Source organism: Delphinapterus leucas, chromosome 12, assembly GCF_059928025.1.
Source record: "Delphinapterus leucas isolate spDelLeu-1000000601 "Yukka" chromosome 12, BTC_Dleu_Yukka2, whole genome shotgun sequence".
In the NCBI taxonomy this organism is placed as follows: Eukaryota; Metazoa; Chordata; class Mammalia; order Artiodactyla; family Monodontidae; genus Delphinapterus; species Delphinapterus leucas.
This window is the reverse complement of record NC_143140.1, coordinates 78328065-78348246: the sequence shown is the minus strand read 5'-3', so window position 1 is coordinate 78348246 and position 20182 is coordinate 78328065. Positions and strand designations below refer to the sequence as shown.

Here is a 20182-nt window from a genome sequence, read left to right as displayed (position 1 = left end):
TCCGTTACATTCCATATATATGTGTTAGCATACGGTATTTGTTTTTCTCTTTCTGACTTCACTCTGTATGACAGACTCTAGGTCCATCCACCTCACTACAAATAACTCAATTTTGTTTCTTTTTATGGCTAAGTAATATTCCATTGCATATATGTGCCACATCTTTTTTATCCACTCATCTGTCGATGGACACGTAGGTTGCTTCCACGTCCTGGCTGTTGTAAATAGAGCTGCAATGAAAATTGTGGTACATGACTCTTTTTGAGTTATGGTTTTCTCAGGGTATATGCCCAGTAGTGGGATTGCTGGGTCGGATGGTAGTTCTATTTTTAGTTTTTTAAGGAAACTCCATACTGGTCTCCATAGTGGCTGTATCAATTCACATTCCCACCCACAGTGCAAGAGGTTTCCCTTTTCACCACACCCTCTCCAGCATTTATTGTTTGTAGATTTTTTGATGACTGCCATTCTGACTGGTGTGAGATGATATCTCAGTGTAGTTTTGATTTGCATTTCTCTAATGATTAGTGATGTTGAGCATTCTTTCATGTGTTTGTTGTCAATCTGTATATCTTCCTTGGAGAAAAGTCTATTTAGATCTTCTACCCATTTTTGGATTGGGTTGTTTGTTTCTTTTGATATTGAGCTGCATGAGCTGCTTGTAAATTTTGGAGATCAATTCTTTGTCAGTTGCTTCATTAGCAAATATTTTCTCCCATTCTGAGGGTTGTCTTTTGGTCTTGTTTATGGTTTCCTTTGCTGTGCAAAAACTTTTAAGTTTCATTAGGTCCCATTTGTTTATTTTTGTTTTTATTTCCATTTCTGTAGGAGGTGGGTCAAAAAGGATCTTGTTGTGATTTATGTCATAGAGTGTTCTGCCTATGTTTTCCTCTAAGAGTTTGACAGTGTCTGGCCTTAAATTTAGGCCTTTCATCCATTTTGAGTTTATTTTTGTGTATGGTGTTAGGGGGTGTTCTAATTGCATTCTTTTACATGTAGCTGTCCAGTTTTCCCAGCACCACTTATTGAAGAGGCTGTCTTTTCTCCCTTCTTGCCTCCTTTATCAAAGATAAGGTGACCCTATGTGCGTGGGTTTATCTCTGGGCTTTCTATCCTGTTCCATTGATCTATATTTCTGTTTTTGTGCCAGTACCATACTGTCTTGATTACTGTAGCTTTGTAGTTAGTCTGAAGTCTAGGAGCCTGATTGCTTCAGCTCTGTTTTTCTTTCTCAAGATTGGTTTGGCTATTCGGGGTCTTTTGTGTTTCCATACAAGTTGTGAATTTTTTTTTTTTTGCGGTACGCGGGCCTCTCACTGTTGTGGCCTCTCCCGCTGTGGAGCACAGGCTCCGGACGCGCAGGCTCAGCGGCCATGGCTAACGGGCCCAGCTGCTCCATGGCATGTGGGATTCTCCCCTGCATCGGCAGGCGGACTCTCAACCACTGCGCCACCGGGGAAGCCCACAAATTGTGAAATTTTTTGTTCTAGTTCTGTGAAAAATGCCAGTGGTAGTTTGATAGGGATTGTATTGAATCTGTAGATTGCTTTGGGTAGTAGAGTCATTTTCACAATGTTGATTCTTCCAATCCAAGAACATAGTATATCTCTCCATCTGTTTGTATCCTCTTTAATTTCTTTCATCCGTGTCTTATAGTTTTCTGCATATAGGCCTTTTGTCTCCTTAGGTAGATTTATTCCTAGGTATTTTATTCTTTTTGTTGCAGTGGTAAATGGGAGTGTTTCCTTAATTTCTCTTTCAGATTTTTCATCATTAGTGTATAGGAATGCTAGAGATTTCTGTGCATTAATTTTGTATCCTGATACTTTACCAAATTCATTGATTAGCTCTAGTAGTTTTCTGGTAGCTTTATGGTCTTTAGGATTCTCTATGTATAGTATCATGTCATCTGCAAACAGTGACAGCTTTACTTCTTCTTTTCTGATTTGGATTCCTTTTATTTCTTTTTCTTCTCTGATTGCTGTGGCTAAAATTTCCAAAACTATGTTGAATAATAGTGGTGAGAGTGGGCCACCTTGTCTTGTTCCTGATCTTAGTGGAAATGTTTTCAGTTTCTCACCGTTGAGAATGATGTTGGCTATGGGTTTGTCATATATGGCCTTTATTATGTTGAGATAAGTTCCCTCTATGCCTGCTTTCTGGAGGGTTTTTATCATAAATGGGTGTTGAATTTTGTTGAAAGCTTTTTCTTCATGAATTGAGATGATCATATGGTTTTTCTCCTTCAATTTGTTAATATGGTGTATCACATTGATTTGCGTATATTGAAGAATCCTTGCATTCCTGGGATGAACCCCACTTGATCATGGTGTATAATCCTTTTAATGTGCTGTTGGATTCTGTTTGCTAGTATTTTGTTGAGGAATTTTGCATCTATGTTCATCAGTGATATTGAGCTCTAAAAATATATTTACGTGGTAAGCTGACTTTTCTCCCTTAATCTGTTGATAGGGTAAATTTTGTTGATCAATTTTTCTTGCTGCTTAGTCACTCTTGTTTTCCAAGGAAGGATAAAAAGCACATTTTTGTGAGCATATTTTTATTATAACCTATTGGGTTTGAACTGCAAATGTTTTTTTGTTTTTGGCTATTAATGTATATTTCATAAGTAAAATTTGGCCAACTCTCATGATCTGAGAGTTTTAATATCTGGACTCATTGGCCTAGTAAAACAAGTTTAATGATTTTTATTATTTTTTATATCTCTGGAACAGCTAATATAAGATTGGGATTCTCTGTCTCTTGAAGGCTTGTCCATTATGTTTTTCTGAACCAGAATTCTTGATGGGGACTATGTAGACTATGGGGTGCTCAGAGGAAGGGAAAAGTTTGGTTACTACATTTTATTTATTTGGTTATTAGTATAGAAATAATTTTATTGTCTATTATTAGTATAGAAATAATTTTATTGTCTATTTTATTTCATAAGTGATAATCTGTCTTTGAAAAGTTTTAACATTTTTTTTTAATTCCTTTCATATTTGTTTTTTCAGAGAGAGACTTTCTTACTTATATGTCTATCAATTGTCATTTAAAGCATTGGAGTGCTTCTTATATTTTCTAATTGTTGCCCCATTTTCCTCCCTGGGGTTTGATCTTCATGTAGGTTTCAGCCTCCTACCATTTGTGCAGTGCAAGACCTAGTTCCCGGGCCTTCTGTTTCAGTCAGTGCCCCAAACCTCATAGCCCATGTGTGGTCCCAGCTTTCATGAGATTTTTTGTTTTATCTTTTTCTTACCTCTGTGGAATATTCCTTTGTTTATGGCACCTGAAGTTTTCTGTTTTTGGCTATGGAGCTCAAGTAGCTACTTTTACTTTAAAAAATATTTTTATAATTTTATATATTTTGAGGAGAGAGGGTGTTGTGTCATTGTGTGTTTAATCAGCCATATTTATCTTAAATTACTTTTTAAAGAAGATTTGCTAAAAATGTAAATTAAAAAAATAACAGTTTGAGAAAACTAGTAAATGAGAGAATGTCTAGAATAGAGGAAACTTAGATATGTTTTTGGGAAGATGGAGGAAACAGAAAGAACAATTTCACAAAAGAAAAGGGAGAAAATCTTGGAAGAAACTAAATGGGGATGGTATCCCAAGACTGAGGGGGAATTTCACTGAAAGTGAAAGATGAGGACATGGATTTGGCATGAGTAATGCTGGTCAGACACTTTGGGCATCACTTCAGGAAGGTTAAGTTATGGTCAGATTATCATCCATTTAGAGGGAGAACTTTGATTAGGTCTGTATAGGGTTATTTGTGTTTGTTTTGGTTTTTTGTTTTGTATTTTTTCCACACTGACTAATACTCCTGACACCAGCTAGGTGACTTAAAATTCAATTCAGTTCTGAGAATATCTACCTGGAGTTAGTGTCAGATCCTGCAAGTTATGGGCTCAGTCCCACAAGACTGCCTCGGCCTCCTCTACCACTTCAGATGCCAATCACAAGTCCAGCTTGTCACCTGGACTCTTAACAGACTGGGTATATATGAAGGTTCCCACATGGAACTCCTTGGGTTCCATAATTTGCTAGAATGACTCACAGAACTCAGGAAAACAGTTTATTTACCAGATTACCAGTTTATTATAAAAGGATACAATTTAGGAACAACCAGATACAAGAAAAGATGCATAGGGCCAGGAATGGGGGAAGGGGTACAGAGCTTCCATGCCCTCTCTGAGAGCACCATCCTCCCAGCATCTCTGTGTGTTCACCAATGGAAAAGTTCTCCGAACCCATTGGTTAGGATTTTTACAGAGACTTTAATACATAGGCATGTTTGATTAAATCATTGGCCTTGGCGATTGAACTCAATTTCCAGCCTCTCTCTCTCTCCCAGGAGGTCAGCAGGTGGGGTTGAAAATTTCAACCTTCTAATCACTTGGTTGATGCCCCTGGCAACCATCTCTCCATCCCTAGGGTCGCTCCAGAGGCCTCCAGCCACTAGTCATCTCATTAACATACAAAAAGACACATCATTTCAGAGATGCATAGGGTTTTCGGAGCTGTGTGCGAGGAAACAGAGAGGGGAGGGCAAAGACCAAATACAGGTGTACCTTGTTTTATTGCACTTTGCTTGACTGCACTTCACAGGTACTGTGTTTTTTTTTTAAAAATTGAAGGTTTGTGGCAACCCTACATCAAGCAAGTGTATCGGTGCCATTTTTCCAACAGCACTTGCTCATTTCGTGTGTTGGTGTCACATTTTGGTAATTCTGCAGTATTTCAAACTTTGGCATTATTATATGTTCTCAGATGATGGTTAAATCTTTTAGCAATGAAATATTTTTTTAATTATATGTATTTTTTTAAGACATAGTGCTGTTGCACACTTAAGCTGCAGTATAGTGTAAACATAACTTTTCTATGCATTGGGAAACCAAAAAATTCATGTGACTTGCTTTATTGTGATATTTGCTTTTTTGTGGTGGTCTGGAACAAAACCTGCAATATCTCCAAGGGATACCTGTCTCCAGGGATTTCTTATGTCACGATGTCAGTTTGCTCACAGATAACCAGTCTCTCAGGGATAAACTCTACCACATCAACTCACAAGAAATAGAGGGAAATCCAGAATGCCAATGTTTTATAATAGAACATATACATGTCACAAGGACTGGACTATTTCTGTGGGATATTCAGTGTATTTTCTCTAGATAAGAAGGTTACCTAGGAAGTCAAGTTACAAACAGCAGGTTAGTTGATGAGCACAGAATCAGAATAAAAATAGTTAATTCGATGATTTTAATGGCTATTGAGTTATGGTAGCTGAAAGAAAAATGTAAGAATGTATGTATCAGGAGAACAGGCTAATGGAAACAACCTAAGTGTCCATTGATGGATGAGCAGATAAAGAAGTTGTGGTATATCTATACAATGGAATACTATTCAACATAGAAAAGAATGGACTCTTGCCATTTGTGACAACATAGATGGAACTTGAGGGCATTATACTAAGTGAAATAAGTCAGACAGAGAAAAACAAACACCATATGATCTCACTCATATGTGGAATATAAAAGACAAATAAACAAAACAAACAAAAAACAAACTCATAGATACAAAGAACAGATTGGTGGTTGGTTGCCAGAGGTGGGGGGTGGGCAGAATGAGCTAAGAAGGTCAAAGGTACAAACTTCCAGTTATAAAATAAATGAGTCATTGACATGTAATTTAAAAAGAAGAAAGGAGAGAAAGAGAACTAGCTCATTTAGACCTAGACCTGTTGGGGACAGCTTTACAGTACAGGTCATAACTGCCCTTTGACATCTTTTTTATGCTTCATGCTAATTCTTACTTACACATGAAAACAAAAAATGGCAAAGAATTTCTACCACAATTAATACTATTTCTACAGCTATAATTCCAATCTCCATAACTCCTTATTGGTGCATACTGTGTACAGGCTATGTATAAATTCACTCAGCTAATCTTCATAATTATGTGAAGTACCACTAACCTTATTTTATATATGAGAAAACTGAGGCATAGAAAAGTTAAATAGGTTGAACAAAATTACAGTAGAAGTAGTTTACCTGGAATTTAAACTACCTGCCTGTCTCCAAATCTCATGTCTTTATGATTCGGTTGATTAACTGCAAGCCTAGATAAGCTAATGATTTTCTGAGGACGCTGAGGGCACTGAGCCTGGATGTTCCTGAAACACTTTAGCCACTCATTACTAAGGGACATTTCTTGTACATATGGCTAATCTCATTCATTACACTTCTCCCAGTTTCGTTCTCAGCATGCAAACTTGAAGTTGTGAGGAGTATCTTGCTGACACCCCCATCGGCCTTACTAGACTCTCTGTAAGCAAAAGAAGCTCTTCTTCTGCAACAGGAGTCAGGAGGGAACGAAAGCCAATGGGTGTAATAGTGAGGGACTGGGAGAGGACAGTAGGTAAGGCAAAGAAGTTTATATGTAGTAACTTGTATGTTCTAGTGAACTAGTAGCTAAGGTCATCCTTTTGCTCTGACGGTGACAAGTCCATTTTTAAGGGCAGTGCCTTTAGTGGTGTTGATGAAGTTTAGACAAGGCAATATTGGGGAAAGAATAGGAAATGAGAATAAATTTGCAGAGATCCAAGAAGCAGAGCCACAAAATCTACTTTAGTAAACCCCTCAGCTGATGAGGAAGTTGAGTAACTAGTGAGTGTATGTAGATAGGGGTATCCAGTATGAAATGGATACCTGTCCTTGGGTTTAAAACAGAGATCTAGACTGGAGTTATGTGTTTGAGAGTCATTAGCTTAACCAGTGCTTGATATTTGAGGGAAATGTAATGATGAGATGGCCCAGTCAGAGGGTACAGAAAACCTAGAATGTGACACGGCAGAGTGGAATCCTGGAGATGAGGTAAAGGTTGGGCAGGGAAAGAGTAGCCTACAATGGGGACCAAGAGGGAGCAGTGAGAAAGATGGAGGAAACCCACAAATGGAAAGACTGGGAAATCAATGTTTAAGGTACTGTGCATGGTCTGTGTGTATCTGATTTATCATCATAAGCACTTTTTAGACAGTATACACACCAATAAATACTGGATGAAATAAATGGATCAATGGTTATATTTTCCATCGAATCCTTTAAGATGCTTGAGAGGCAGTTTGGCAACATGTAAAGAACACTGTTTTTTACAGTTAAGAGCCCTAGGCTTATTCTTAGTTATTAATATTCTGTGTGACTTTGTGACCTACTTTTTCTGAGCATCAATGTTTATGAAAGTTTTTTTATACACACAAAGGCACTATGTCAAAAAGGATTATTGCTTTTTAAAAAGTTGTTTAACATAAGCTTAACTATATTTAAACTTCATTATTTAAAAATTTATCATCTGTGACAGAGCAAGATTTTTTAAACTGTGGTTTCATAGGCTTATGTGTCGTGTAACTAAGAAGACTGGAGATAATTTGTCTTAGACCTTAACTAGGTTTCACATCTATAAAAGTTTTATTCTTATATGAATTGTATTTGAGAGTATTTTATTCACCATTATCAGGGATATTTCTTTGTGAATTTCTGTCCATTTTTGTCCTGTATTTTAAAGCAATATTATGAGGTACATTCTGGATCATCTTCCTGAGGAACTGTCCCTATGTCATTAAAAGTAATGATTTTTTTTTTTTTTTTTTTTTTTGCGGTACGCGGGCCTCTCACCGTTGTGGTCTCTCCCGCCGCAGAGCACAGGCTCCGGACGCGCAGGCTCAGCGGCCATGGCTCACGGACCCAGCCGCTCCGCGGCATGTGGGATCTTCCCGGACCAGGGCACGAACCCGAGTCCCCTGCATCGGCAGGTGGACTCTCAACCACTGCGCCACCAGGGAAGCCTGTAATGATTTTCTTGATCTCTAACATGAATCTTGCCTAAAATTTCTGTTGCCTGATATTAATATTGCCACCACCGGTTTTATTCCTTTGGTATTGTCTTGGTTTATCTTTTCCTATTTATTAAATGTAATACTTCTATATATTTGAGTATTAAGTATGTTTTGTGTAAATAGCAAATAATTTTTATTTTTAATCCTATCCTAGAATTTCTTCTTTCTTACATTTGAGATTAATATTTTATATTTCTTGTAATTACTGATTTGGATTCATTTTGATGATCTTAGTTTATCTCTTCCATTTATCATGTTTTGTTTTTGTTTTGTCTTTTGCTTCTCTATTTTTGTTTGAAAACTTATATTTGAATAATTACTTAGCTTGTATAAAATTATAGACTGACGTTTTTTCATTGTCTTCTGGCCTCTATTTTTGCTGACGGGAATCTACAATCCTTTTCATTGTTATTCTTTTATAGGTAATCTCTGTTTCTCCAAGTTGCTCTTAAGATTTTTCTCTTTGATGTTGTACTCTGAAATTTCATCCTGATGTGACTCGGTGCAAATTTATTTTTTATTCCTGCTCAGAATTAACTTTATTTGCTTAAATTGTGGACTGATTTTCTGTTCTGGAAAATCCTCCACTATTATTCTTAAACTTCTCTGTTGCCACCATTTTCTCTTTTATTCTTTCTGAAACTCCTATTGGAAGTATGTTGGACTTCCTCAATTTATTTTCTTTATGTTTTAACCTTGTATTCACAATTTTTTTTTTTTTCACAGCTCTGGGTAATTTTTTCCAAACTATTTTTCATGTACTGTTTTACTCATTCTCTGCATTTTAGATTTTAGTAACAATGTCTTTTTAATTTCTAGAAAGATGATTGATTCTTTTACTAATCTGCCTTTTAAAATAGTGTCATTAATTTTCTTAGTGCTTTATTTCATAGTCTTATTTTTTTTTTTACTACTTACACTTATTTTGGAGTCTTCTTATACTATTTGAAAGTTTTAAATAGCATGCTGATTATTCTCTTATTTGCTGACTTTCTCATAGTGATTTATTTTCTTTAATGATTTAAAATTTCTTAGGTTTAGCTCATGTTCACACTTATTTATCTGTGGAAGTTGTATGCGATCTGGATTCTTTATAAAGTACCTGTATCCTTTTGTTGTTTGTCCATTTACTTCTGTGAGAAACACTAGTTTCCATGTGCTTTTCTTTTTAAAGCTCTTTTCCCAGCTTGAGTGTTTGTGCCAATTGGGTAGTGCACATTTAGATCTCACACCTCATTAGGTATGCAATTTTAATTTCTCTTGGAAAACAACTTTTCCCTATCCAGTGTTTTGAACAGACTACAGGCTTCCTTGTTACTTGTAGACACTTTTTTCGTGGAAAAGATGGCTCTATCAGGGTCCTGGCTTTATTTAAGTGCTTTATTTCCAGCTCTCATATCCCTGAATAAAACTAGGTGTTGAAAACCTAACCTTTTGCTGTCAAGATCCATATTGGGATCTGGTGGACTCTTTTCCTCCCAGGGGCAGAGGTACCAACACTTACATTTACTCTTTAATTTATGAACTTAGCATTTCCTTTAAGATTAGTTTTTTATTTAAAAAATGTTATATTTACCAAGCATTTCTACATATATTTGAAGTGGAAGTAGAATCTGCATCACTTGAGCCAGTCATATTCCTAAGAGACAATATGTATTAAGCTAATTTTAATGAATATATATCTTTGAAAAAAACCAAAAAGATCTATTTTCAAATAGTTTAGTGCCTTTATTTAGGTAACTTACTTTCCTGGCCCAGTTATTCTGAAATACAATGTTTAAAAATTTTGGAAAAGATTTCATGAGTATATATGCACAACTTAATTTTAATAGAAAAATTGTAATCCTGATAGAGTATGTTGTAAACTTGCCTTAAAACTATATACTTTGGCACTAAATGTGAGAGAAAGTGATCGTTCTGCTGTGTTTTACAGACCTCATCTCATTGGCCCCACTGGGAACGTGACACTTGAACTTACTCTCTTTTTTGTACTCTAGTAAGGTGTTACACAAAATTGCGAACGTTTCTCGGTTTCATTCTGTCACTTACCTGACTCTTGCCACCCCTGCTGGAATTTTATCCAGCCTCTCTGTCCTGAACACCCCTATCTACCCCCCACTCCACACCTACCCTGCTTCTGTGGAGCTGCTTCTGGAGGGGCCAGCAGGCATAGCACAGGTGTTTTGTACTGAGAGTGAATGAATGCATGTTAGATGTGGACATGAGCTGCTGGAGTTCCCCAGAAAGGTATGCTGAAGCTTAACCCCCAGGGAGTGTGACTTGGTTTGGAAATGAGTTCTTTGTTGATGTAACTGAGTTAAGATGAGGTCATTAGGGTGAGCCCCAATCCAACATGATTGCTGTCTTTATAAAAATAGGAAAATGCCATGTGATGTCAGAAACACACAGGGAGAACACCATGTGATGACAGAGGTAGAGACTGGACTGAGGCAGCTGCAGGTGAGGGATGCTAAGGATTGATGGCTTCTTCCAGAATCTAGGAAGAAACAAGGAAGGATTTTCCCCCACCGGCTTCAGAGGGAGCACGGTTCTGATGCCAGCTTGATTCAGACTTCTGGCCTCCAGACTGTGAGGCAATACGTTTCTGACGTTTTAAGCCACCCAGTTTGTGTTACTTTGTTTTAGCAGCCCTAGGAAACTAATATGGGTTCCTTCAGGATGAGCCTTAAGGTTCTGCATTAATGAGCTGGAATCTCCTAAAACTTTGCACCTGGTGAAGATCAAAATATCCCGTCATCAGACTTGAAAACCTTTTAAGATGAACAGCTATCCACTTCCATTTTTTTCTTTTTTCCCTCATAACTGGTCATTTTTTCTTATGCTGCTTGAAAGAATCTTCTCATTCCATGAGGAAATGAGATTACCCACCCTTTCTTCACTCAGTCTGGGTCACTGCTGAGGAGTTACTTTGGCCTACTGCCCCATCTAGCCCACTGTGGCATCTCTCTACCCTTTAGCCCTGGAGTTCATCAGGAAATAAAACGCTGAGACGGTCAAAAAAGATGAAGCAGGTTATTCTGTTCCTATCAAGTTTTGCCTTAAGATGTTTTCCCCTGGCTTGTCCGTTTATGCTATATCCAAGAAGAGTCACACAAGAATAAGCACTTGGTTTTTCTTTGGAGTCCATCACCCCTATACTTTAAAGAAAGTGGGAAAGTATGAGCTGACCCATCTGAAACTCTTTTTTGTAGGTAACAGCTCTACAACAGCAAATCACTACCCTCTGATAGGAGTGAAACCTTATGGATTGCTTTAAAATGACTTGGAGTGGGAGAAAAGTAAAATCATCGAGCTCTTTTTATAAAGGTCAGACTGACTGACTACCTCAAATGATCACACTTATTTTACTTAGTCATATTTTCCAAGCAAGGATGAATATATTTCTGGTTTCTTTTTTTCTCCAGTGACCTTCATCCACCCACCTACCACCTTTTCTTCTTAGTGTGTTTTCTCCTTGCTGCCTCACCCACCTACCTACTTCCCATCCATTTCCAAAAGAAAGCTTTGCATGAAAGATGTGCCTATTAATAATGGTATTAAGTTGGAAGGGTGGGGCAGGAAATGAAAGCAGTTTGTCAAGTATAAGTCTTCTGGGAGTTGGGGTGCCAGGAGGGAAGAGCAGGTACCCCTGTATCTCAGTGCATGCACCCTTTCTGCCTTCCCTTCAGTCCTCTCCACTAAGGGCCTTGACATGGGCTTGTGGCCTCAGGATGAAGAATTTACAGCTTCTCTCTTCTTCCTCTTGTACAGCTGGTTCCCAGTGGCAATTTTGAGACGTTTGTATTAACCCTTTTATTCTGTGTGCAATGTCCTAAAGGATGAATAAATTTTTAGGGTCCTTTTCCTTCACATTGGTTCAAATCCTGATTCTAACAGCTGTAACCAAATTATTTAACTTCTTTGAGTTCTAATTAATTTCTTTTTTTAATTGAAGTATAGTTGATTTACAATGTTGTGTTAGTTTCAGGTGTACAGCAGTGATTCAGTTTTACATACACACACACACACACACGCACACGCACACACATACATATATATTCTTTTTCAGATTCTTTTCCATTATAGGTTATTACAAGATATTGAATATAGTTTCCTGTGCTATACAGTAGGTCTTTGTTGTTTATTTTATACATAGGAGTGTATATCTGTTAATCTCAAATGCCTAATTTATTCCTCCCTCCCCTGCTTTCCCCTATGGTAACCAGAAATTTGTTTCTCTTTGTTTTGAGTCTATTTCTGTTTTGTAATTAAGTTCATTTGTATCATTTTTTTAGATGCCACATGTAAGGGATATCATATGATATTTGTCTTTCTCAGTAGTCTGACTTACTTCACTTAGTATGATAATCTCTAGGTCCATCCATGTTGCTGCAAATTGGCCTTATTTCATTCTTTTTATGGCTGAGTAGTATTCCATTGTATAAATGTGCCACATCTTCTTTATCCATTCATCTGTCGATGAACACTTAGGTTGCTTCCATATCTTGGCTATTGTAAATAGTGCTGCAATGAATATTGGGGTGCTTGTATCTTTCCAAATTAGAGTTTTCATCTTTCCCGGATATATGCCCAGGGGTGGGATTGCTGGATCATATGGTAACTCTAATTTTTTATCTGTAAAGTAGGACTAAAAATTATCTACCTTGCTGAGTTGGTGTAAGGATTAAATGGCAATGTTTATGGCCTTGAACAAGCACTCACTAAAACAGGTAATAGATTATCGCTGATATTGTTAACATAATAACAATAAGAAATGGAGAAAAATTAAATGTCTTCAATGAAAAAAAGAGATGCTTTCAAAGATATTTTGTTTTGTATAATGGTGTGTGTATTAGTCAGGGTTCCAGAGAAACAGAATGAACAGTGGGTATAGAGTGAGAAAGATAAATAGATTTATTTTAAGGAACTGGGTCACGGAATTGTGGAGACGGGCAAGTCCAAAATCTGCAGGGTGGGCCAGATATTGTTAACATTTGGCTCCACGCTCATTTCCAGTTGGCTGTCAATATTCTGCTTTGGAACAGATTCTTGTGTAAATCCATCAGGAAAGAGAAATCTTTGTCTACATATGAACCATTGTGCTAAGGCTTTCTGAGATTTCTTAGACATCATTCACCTTTAAGAGATGGTGTTGAAGGAGTGGAAGGCACCTGGTTCCTTTTGCCTCTTGTCTGTCTGGAAGCACTTTTTGAAGTGGGAGTACAAAGTCCTCCTTGGCAGGCGAAAAAGGAAGTTGGAGACTGGAGTTGGGCCTGGGATGAAGGGCAATGGGGCTATATCATAAGTAGGCCTTGCTGATGGGCTTTGGAGTGCATAGCACAAAGGTATGGGTAGCAATATATTTGATGCAAATCTCCAATTGCTTAGATGCTTATTAATGTATCTTTCCCCTAACACTTGTGTGAAGTAGATATTATACTAATTTTATAGATGGTTCCCCTAACACTTGTGTGAAGTAGATATTATACTAATTTTATAGATGGTTCCCCTAACACTTGTGTGAAGTAGATATTATACTAATTTTATAGATGGAGACCCATGATGCTGAGCTTGCTGTCTCCAAGGTCAGCTAGTGGGAGGGCAAAGGTAATACCTAAGCAATTTCTTCCATCTTTCTCCATAAGGGCAAATGCTAATGGTACCTAACTAAATGACTCTTTCTATGTAGCTCCAAAAAATCTAGAAACAAATGCTGGAGAGGGTAGGGAGAAAAGGGAACCCTCTTGCACTGTTGGTGGGAATGTAAATTGATACAGCCACTATGGAGAACAGTATGGAGGTTCCTTAAAAAACTAAAAATAGGACTTCCATATGACCCAGCAATCCCACTACTGGGATTATACCCTGAGAAAACCATAATTCAAAAAGAGTCACGTACCACAATTTTCATTGCAGCTCTGTTTACAATAGCCAGGACATGGAAGCAACCTAAGTGTCCATTGACAGATGAGTGGATAAAGAAGATGTGGCACATATATACAATGGAATATTACTTAGCCATAAAAAGAAACAAAATTGAGTTATTTGTAGTGAGGTGGATGGACCTAGAGTCTGTCATACAGAGTGAAATAAGTCAGAAAGATAGAAACAAATACCGTATGCTAACACATATATATGGAATCTAAAAAAAAAAAAAAAGGTTCTGAAGAACCTAGGGGCAGGACAGGAATAAAGATACAGACGTAGAGAGTGGACTTGAGGACACCGGGAATGGGAAGGGTAAGCTGGGATGAAGTGAGAGAGTAGCATTGACATATATACACTGCCAAATGTAAAATAGATAGCTAGTGGGAAGCAGCCACATAGCACAGGGAGATCAGCTCGGTGCTTTGTGACCACCTAGAAGGGTGGGATAGGGAGGGTGGGAAGGAGACACAAGAGGGAGGAGATATTGGGAGATATATATATATATATATATATATATAGCTGATTCACTTTGTTATAAAGCAGAAACTAACACACCATTGTAAAGCAATTATACTCCAATAAAGATGTTAAAATAAATAAATAAATAAGTAAATGTTTCTGTGAAGGTATTTTTTAACGGAGATAAGATTTAAACGAGTAGGTATTGAGTAAAGTGTATTACCCTTCATAATGAGGGTGGGCCTCATCCAATCAATTGAAGGCCTTAATAGAAAAAAACTAACTTTACTAGAAGAGGGAATTCTGCCAGCAGACTGCCTTCAAATTTGAACTGCAGCTCTTCTCTGGGTTCCATTCTTCTGGCCCACCCTGCAGATTTTGGACTTGCCCGTCTCCACAATTCCGTGACCCAGTTCCTTAAAATAAATCTATTTATCTTTCTCACTCTATACCCACTGTTCATTCTGTTTCTCTGGAACCCTGACTAATACACACACCATTATACAAAACAAAATATCTTTGAAAGCATCTCTCTTTTTCATTAAAGACATTTAATTTTTCTCCATTTCTTATTTTCTATTTCTGGAAAGTATATAACTCCTTGATAGATCTTCTTCCTTTCATTTTTCGGCCAGCTTCATTGACTTACATACAATAAAATTCACGAAGCTCATTTCCAATTTGATGAATTTTGACAATTTTATACAGTTTCACAACCCACCAAATCATTATACAGAATATTTTTATCACACCAAAATTTCCAGCTGTCCTTTTGCAGGAAGCTGTCCCTTTCCTAACCTTCTGGTCCCAGGCAACCACTGATTTTCTTAGTATCATTACAATTTTGCTTTTTCTAGAATTTACTAAAAAATGAATTCATAGAGTGTACAGTCTTTGTATTTCTTTTTTTCTTTTTTTTTGCGGTACGCGGGCTTCTCACTGTTGTGGCCTCTCCCGTTGTGGAGCACAGGCTCCGGACGCTCAGGCTCAGTGGCCATGGCTCACGGGCCCAACCGCTCCACGGCATGTGGGATCTTCCCGGACTGGGGCACGAACCCGTGTCCCCTGCATCGGCAGGCGGACTCTCAACCACTGTGCCACCAGGGAAGCCCCTCTTTGTATTTCTTAATGTCATACTTTTGAGAATATTCCATATTGTTGCATACATCTATACCTTGTTCCTTTTTTATTGTGTTCTCCTTTAGGATAATAATCACATTTTGTTTATCCTTGCATCAATTGATGGATATTTAGATTATTTACATTTTGAGCTATTATAAAGGAAGTTGCTATGAGCATTTGAGTCACATCTTTGTGTGGACATATGCTTTCTTTTCTTTGGGTAAATATATAAAAGAGAAATTGCTGGGTCATAGAGTAGTGTATATTTATCTTTATAAGAGTATAAAAGTATATAAGAGTATAACTGTTTTCTAAAGTGTGTTCCCATGTATAATGTATGAGAGTTTGAGTTGCCTCACATTCTTTCAGACACTTGGTAATTTTGGCAGTTCTAGAGGGTGTGTAGTATCTCACTGTGTTTTTAAGTTGCATTTGCTAATGGTTAATCACGTTGCACGTCTTTTCTTGTGCTTATTTATCATCTGTATATCTTCTTGGTTGAGCTTTCTATTCAAATCTCTTACTCATTTTAAAAAGCGTTTTCTTTATTAAGTTGTAAGAGTTCTTTATATATTACGGACACAAGTCTTTTAATAGATCTATGTTTTACAAATATTTTCTTCTAGTCTTTGGATTGCTTTTTAATTTTCTTAAAAATGTCTTTGAAAAGCAAATTTTTAAAATGAAGTTTAATTTATCAGTTTTGGGGGTGTTTTTCGTGTCCTATTTAAGAAATTTGGCCTTATTCAAGGTCACAAAGATTTTCTTCTATATTTCCTCCTAGAAGTTTTGTCGTATTAGCTCTAAATTTGTTGGTGTATAATGTACTTTTAGTTATATTTTATATATGGGGTGAAGTAAAGGTGGAGTACATTTATTTTGTTTTGACCTTGGATGTTCAATTGTTCAAGTACCATTTGTTGAAAAGAGTATTGTTTCCCAACTGAATTACCTTGGTGCCATTGTTGAAATCAATTGACCATATAAGTGTGAGTTTATATCTAAATTCTCTATTTGCTTCCATCGACCTGAATGTCTATTTGTACACTGTATCATGCTGTTTTGGTTGCTAAGGTAGTAAAGTAAATCTTGAAATCAATGGAGTATGTCCTCCAACTTTGTTATCTTTTCCCAAATTGTTTTGTCTAGTCTACATAAATTTTATAATCAGATTGTCAATTTAAAAAAAAAAAAAAAAGCCTGATGAACATTTGATTGGATTACACTGAATCTATGTTAGTTGGGGGAAAATTATCTTTAAAATATTGAGTCTTCTCTCCACCAAAAATAATGTTAAAACTAAGAAATGATTTTAGTAAAGCTGAAGGATACAAAATCAGTATACAAAAATTAGTTGCATTTTAAAAAATTTTATTTTATTGAAGTATAGTTGATTCCCAACGTTGTGTTAATTTCTGCTGTACAGCAAAGTGATTCAGTTATACCTATATATACACTCTTTTTCATATTCTTTTCTGTTATGGCTTATCACAGGATATTGAATATAGTTCCCTGTGCTATATAGTACACCAGCAAAAGAGTTTCAGAAATAAAAATTAAGAAAACAATCTCATTTAAAATAGCATCAAAAAGAATAAAATACTTAGTAATAAATTTAACCAAGGAGGTATACTGAAAACAATAAGACATGGATGAAAGAAATTGAAGAGGACACAGATAAGTGGAGATATTCTGTGTTCATGGATTGGAAGAATTAATATTGTTAAAATATCCAGACTACCCAAAATGATCTACAGATACAATGCTATCCCTGTCAAAATTCCAATGGCATTTATCACAGAATTAGAAAAGAAAATCCTAAAATGTGTATGGAACCACAAAAGATCCCAAATAACCAGTGCAATCTTGAAAAAGGATAAAGCTGGAGGCATCACACTTCCTGATTCCAAACTGTATTACAAAGCTGTAGTACTCAAAACAGTATGGTATTGGCATAAAGACACAGACATAGATCAGTGGGGTAGAATAAAGAGCCCAGAAATAAACTGATGCCTATATGGTCAGTTAATTTTCAGCAAAGGAGCCAAGAACATGGGGAAAGGATACTCTCTTTAATAAACAGTGCTGGGAAAACTGGATAGCCATGTTCAAAAGAGTGTCATTGAACTTTTATCTTACATCACTCACAAAAATCAACTCAACATGGATTAAATGCTTGAACATAAGACTTGAAACCATGAAACTCCTAGAAGAAAATATGGATGCTTTAATGATACGGGCAAAGGCCAAACTCCTAGGGTCACCAGTTTTCACAGTTCAGCTCTAGAAGATGATATTCAGTCAAACTCTATATGTGTCATTTTCCTGAGCTGAGCATCACAACACTTGCTGCAGTGCATGGCAGACCTGAAAACACCAGGCCTCAATTGAGTGAAATCCTTATTCAGCTGGTTAGATTGGGTACAAAACTAGAAGATAATTCCCATCTCAATAAGCTCATAGCTTGCTGGAAATTCATCCTTCTTGTTTTCTCTGGGGTAATTAGCCAAAATCAAGAGAATCACAGAGGTCAGAGAGTTAAAGTTCAGAGGGGGCCACCCTTTAGAAGTGCTGGGGTGAACTGAAATAATTGTGCACCTCTGGAAGATGAACCATTGTGTGAGGTTATCACAGGCCCTAGAGTCAGACTGTGCAGATTTGAATTTTGGCTCTGCCTCTTATTAGCTGTGTGGCCTTAACCCTTCTGTGCCTCAGTTGCCTCATCTGTAATATGGGTATAAAATCATACTTTCATCATGTTGTTGTAAGGCATACATATATGAGTTAATGTATAAAGGAATACATAAAATGAGCTAAAACATAGATTGAGACTTGGAAAAGTATCTGGCAATGAAGATACATTCAAATGTTGGCCATTTTATAATTTTCTTTATTTAAAAATGATCGATAGCCTGTTAGGTGGGTCCTGTACAACCTCAGGAAATAAAGACATTTTTCCTTGGTTACATCTGTTTCAGTTCCTTTATCTGTGCCCAATCCTACAGGGCTTTGCTGTCACTGAAGTTTCCAAGCTGCAAATTGAATTGATAAAATAATTCCCCATGATTGCTTAAGATCTTTCTCCCCAGGAACATTTGCATTTTTATTGGAGACTCTGGAAGATACAAAAACATCCTAGTTCTTATAATTAATTGCTGTTTCTGGCCTTTTGGGCAGGCCTGCTATGCTGTACAACTCCAGGGGGTGTCATACTTGGCAGCCAGTGATGGAAATAATTTGATACAGTGGTTTTCAAACCTTGCTCACTGGCATCTCTGGAATTATGTAGGGAATAGAAAGAGAAAACTCAAAGGGCCCTGTTTCCCCCTACCACCTATAGGATCTTCTGTCTGATTTCCATATTGGACATCTGTCTACTTTAAAAAGAAGGTTTAAAGTCCACAGGTTTAGGGTAAGATCACTTTTTTTAAAAGAATGAATTTATAGAATGGAAAGGTCTTCTCACCAAGAGAGTATTGAAATCCTTGTGGCTTCGACAAAGCTAGTCTGCTCTGGGATAATGCATGGGTTCCTCATGATCAAGTAGCCTGTTATTGTTCACAGTGTACATTTTCACTTCATCTTTGCCAGGTGAGCTGGACCCCTTGTGGCTTGGTGAAAACCAAGTGTCATTGTGTGATTGATACAGTTGAATACTGAGACAGTTGATTTCTTCAAATGCCAAAGGTCTCTTGAATTTCCTATCCACAAATATGTTTATTTAGCAAATCAAAGGGACTTACATAAAACTTTATTTTCTGATTATGGAAAAAATAGAATAAAATTTTTACGTTCTCTCCGTTCTCTACTTTTGACCTTTAGGATCTCAGCTTTCAGTCTTTTTTTTTTTTTTTTTTTTTTAACGTTCACAGAACGTGCACACCTTTTAAATATGGTCGTTCACTCTTAGAACCTGAAGAGGGTATCTTGATCACCTCCCACCAGGGAAGAGATTTCTCTTTATCACATGTCATAGAAGCCTACATCTTAAAATGCTGTGAATGGAAATATATTGTAAAATTTCTTTAAAATACACAGCACATCCTGTAGAGAGTGACATCTGAAAATTGCCTGAGTTAAGTTACATAAAATGCCCGAGATAGTGTAAGGTAAAGGTTGGGTCCTCATGTAAAAATGACAGGAAACATCAGCAGTGGAAAGATTACAGGGGTGGAAAGAATGCCTATACTACCGGGTATTGTCTTTTCTCATCAAAAGCCTTATTTTCCCTTCCTGTGAGTAGATCTAAGCCCCATCCACTTTACTGTTCCAACCAGTAATGTTCACTGCTTCTGATACTTACTCTGCTTCACTGGCCTATGGTGATGAATCATCAACACAGAACACAGTAAGCTCCCATTAATTCATACCTGGGAATGACTGGCCAAAATAACTGAGTAGGACATTGGTTGTGCTTTCAAGGTGGAAAGAGATCAAGAACTGTCTGTGATCCCCAATCCTGGTCAATCCTTTAAACAGATTCAAAAGGGAGCTTGTAGTTTGCTTGTATTTATGAATTTTGTAGTTTTCTTGTGTGGATGACTTTCTGCCTTGCAATGGAGTGATGGTTGTGATGGAGCATAGGAAGGAGCACGTTCACAAGGATATTCACCAGCAAATGGGGGGTGTTTGCTGGTCTCCAGACATCCATAAAACACTTGTGGTTTCTCGTAATTATCCCGTTTCTTCGACTTAGAACAGAGCTGTCCAATGAATTTTTTTGCAGTGATGGAAATACTCTTCTACACTGTCCACTATGGTCACCACTAGCCACAT

The 20182-nt window shown here is 37.1% G+C and overlaps 1 long non-coding RNA gene across 1 annotated transcript in view; it reads left to right on the top strand.

The window, feature by feature from the left end:
- Positions 1-20182, top strand: part of LOC115802050 (uncharacterized) — a 456956-nt gene that overhangs the window by 195273 nt on the left and 241501 nt on the right. The gene's annotated exons all lie outside the window — the stretch shown is intronic.